This window comes from Centroberyx gerrardi, chromosome 7 (assembly GCF_048128805.1).
Source record: "Centroberyx gerrardi isolate f3 chromosome 7, fCenGer3.hap1.cur.20231027, whole genome shotgun sequence".
Classification (NCBI taxonomy): Eukaryota; Metazoa; Chordata; class Actinopteri; order Beryciformes; family Berycidae; genus Centroberyx; species Centroberyx gerrardi.
In genome coordinates this window covers 12,892,393-12,895,602 of record NC_136003.1, presented here as the reverse complement: position 1 = coordinate 12,895,602, position 3,210 = coordinate 12,892,393, and positions in this window count along the sequence as shown.

The window sequence follows — 3,210 nt, the reverse complement described above, 5'->3', positions numbered from 1 at the left end:
ACTGAGAATATTCATCTGGTTATTATCCATAAAGTTTCCATAGAAGTATTAATCTTGAATTAGGCAAGACACAGTCATTTAAATGTAAGAGGCAAACTGTCAAGTCTCAAACATGTGAAAAATGTATTTGAGTTCTGAGATTAAGGCAGAATTCTGACTTTATTCTCAGAATTCTGTCTTTAAACTGAGAATTCTGTCTCAGAACTCAAATTTTTCACTTGGCCCTAATCCTCTCCCGTAGGGCTCAGATCAGAACGGATATTATAAAATTCTTCATGCATACAAGTGCTGTTCTGTGGAGTAAAATCTCACATGTACTTTGTCCGCCCCATGTACAGTAAATCCCATATGGTGAGCACACCCAGGCGTATATCATATGCATAGTGTTGTGTGCAGTTGCCTGCAGAACGCTGCATAAACAGGTTTGAGTGTCTGGAAGTAGAAAGAGGATATGCCAAATGTCAGTGTGTGTCTGTGTCTGTGTGTGTACACACACACACAAACACACACACACACACACACACACACACACACACACACACACTCTGAACATCTGCTCCTCAGTACCTGGAGAGGTTTGACAGAGATCCCAGAGCTACAGAGCAGAGCACAGCCTAATCTCCACCAGAAGGTTCTCCTGTAAACAAAGCAAGACAGATTGCCTTACATACAATGTACTCAGGCTTACAAACACACACGCACACACACACACACACACACACACACACACTGACGCAAACACACACCTGCAACGTGTCATGAATCAGCGTCTCTATGACAATGATAGCAGTAATCATAATAGAGACAGTCATACATGTAGATGGAAAATAAAACATGACAGATAGCGTACTTCAGATTCATCACTAGAGTGTATAAACATGCCTCACCACACTGATCCTCTGCTATTATGGTGAAGTTGCACTCCTTATAATTCATTGTCTTACATAGACCTGATTTTTCATATTTGTTCTCTAGGCACAGCTAAAAATCGCCACCTTCTTTTCTTTTTTCCAGTTGTCACTTCATCTCATGTTCCTTCAGAACTGAAACATTGTTCTTTTTTGTCACCAAAGGCTCTGATGAAATATTATTCTCAACGCTGAGGGAAGGGAGAGGATGGTGATGACAGCTTTCATCTGTAAACCACTTGGAGGCTTAGTCCTTCTCACATACAAGAGCTGAAGACATCAGCGCTTCAGTCTCTGGTTTGTGGCGGGAATCATCAAATATGCACAAATGAAAAAGAAAATACAAAAAAATTACTTTGTTTGACTGACAGCGCCCCATCTCATTTACTCTTTGATCAGTAGCAAACAGAGCCTCACTTCTGGAAAACTCCATAGCAGATTATGTGAAAAACCAGACACAGGGATAAAAATGTACAATCAAAAGGAAATTTTAGGTACACAGGATAAATACACCACTGCCATGGACAAAATCATTCATTCATCAATCAATATGAAGGGATGAATTTGTGATGAACTATGAAGAATAGGCAGTTTTTTCTCAAATGTGGGATGCTTATGTCAGACCTATCCTTTTCCTTTGGTCTTCAGAAGCAATGTTGTTGTTGTTGTTTTTTATTTGTTTATTTGTTTTTTGTTTTTTTTACTTTATCCTAGATTCCATTATCTGATTATTTCAAAGAATATGCATATATGTTGAACAAGATTAGGGTAAATAAATATAATAATAAAAAAATATATATCTCTGGCATTCATAGTTGAGACAACAATGAATATTTATTTAGGTAAATAATAATACATTTGAGAAAATCAATTAAACTAATTTTGGCATCAAGGTAGATTTGACAAAAATCTAAAACTTGGACTTGGACTTGGATGTAGTGTTGTCACAATAACCAAAATTTCAATACCACTTCAATATCATTGCAAAAGATTTAATATTGAATATTAGAAACATTCAGTACTTTTGCCATACTCCATTTCAACATCACCCCCAGAGGGCATATACGTGTGGATGGCATGTGGATTGGAATAAGAAGAAGGAGGACTGGAATAGACAGAGCTCCATTCTGGCTTTTGACTAGATTGCAGCAGTTAATGCAACATTCACTGGAATCAAACAGCTGAAAACATGGCAACAGCCTCCCACATCTTGAACTGAACCAGTTCACCTTAATTGGTTGACAAAACTGGTGCCAGGAGTCAATTACAGATTTTGACATAGAATATATATATATTTTTGTTTGCTGTGATATTGTAGTATTGACATTTTAGATTTTAAACGTAGTATTGGTATTATTATTCTAGTATTGTGACAACACTACTTGGCTGTAGGTTCAAATTTTTTATAGATGAGACAACTTTTCCTTACTTGGCCCCTGTTCATGTCCATAACTGTTCCTGTTTTCATCTGCCATCTATCTAGCTCATAACACTGCCTGCTACTTAACATCAACATCAATAATTACACTGCAAGCAACACATCCTGCCTTAATGCCATTAGCGCATTTGAGATCAAGCAGACAAAGCTGATGACACAAGAGAGCAGGATCACTGGCTCAGTCACAATCTAAGATTCAACACTTTCTCTCCATTATCTTCCCTCCTTCCCTTGGCTTCCAATCTTTATCTATTTCTCAAAGCCTGTTCTCATCCTCTACTGCATTCCACCACCCCAACTTCTTTTATAACCACCATCTTTATCTGTCTTTCTCCCCACTGCCTCCTTATATTGCACATAGCTCACTTCTAATTTACGCATACCTGACATGTATAGAAAAATGCCAGTGTATTGTATTCGAGCCAATTATTTGAGTTTGTGGGTGGATGAGAATGAGTCTTCCTATTAGAGGGTCTGACCAGAGCCATTTTCCCTGCATGGTTAGCCATGCCATATTGATTAGTGGGAAAGCTCACTGGTAGAATGGTACAGCACAGTGTGTGGGAAAACATGAGAGGGCCAGCAAGTCAAGAAAAACACATCCAAGTCCTCACTCAGTGACTGTTTACTGTGCAATGGTGCTAAAGGGTATAAGGCGCTCTCTAGATGGGGTCACTAGAGATTGGCTGATTGTTTGACAGACTTCAGGCTAAGTGAATAGAGCTAATAACAGCCCACATTGTGATGCAGAGGTTTATAGGAAAATCGGTAGAGTAATGAAAGCACTGGGTTGGTCTTGGGCAGAGCAATCAACTAATCAAACAAATAATAAACCAAATCAGACACAGCTTAGGCAAACGGGAA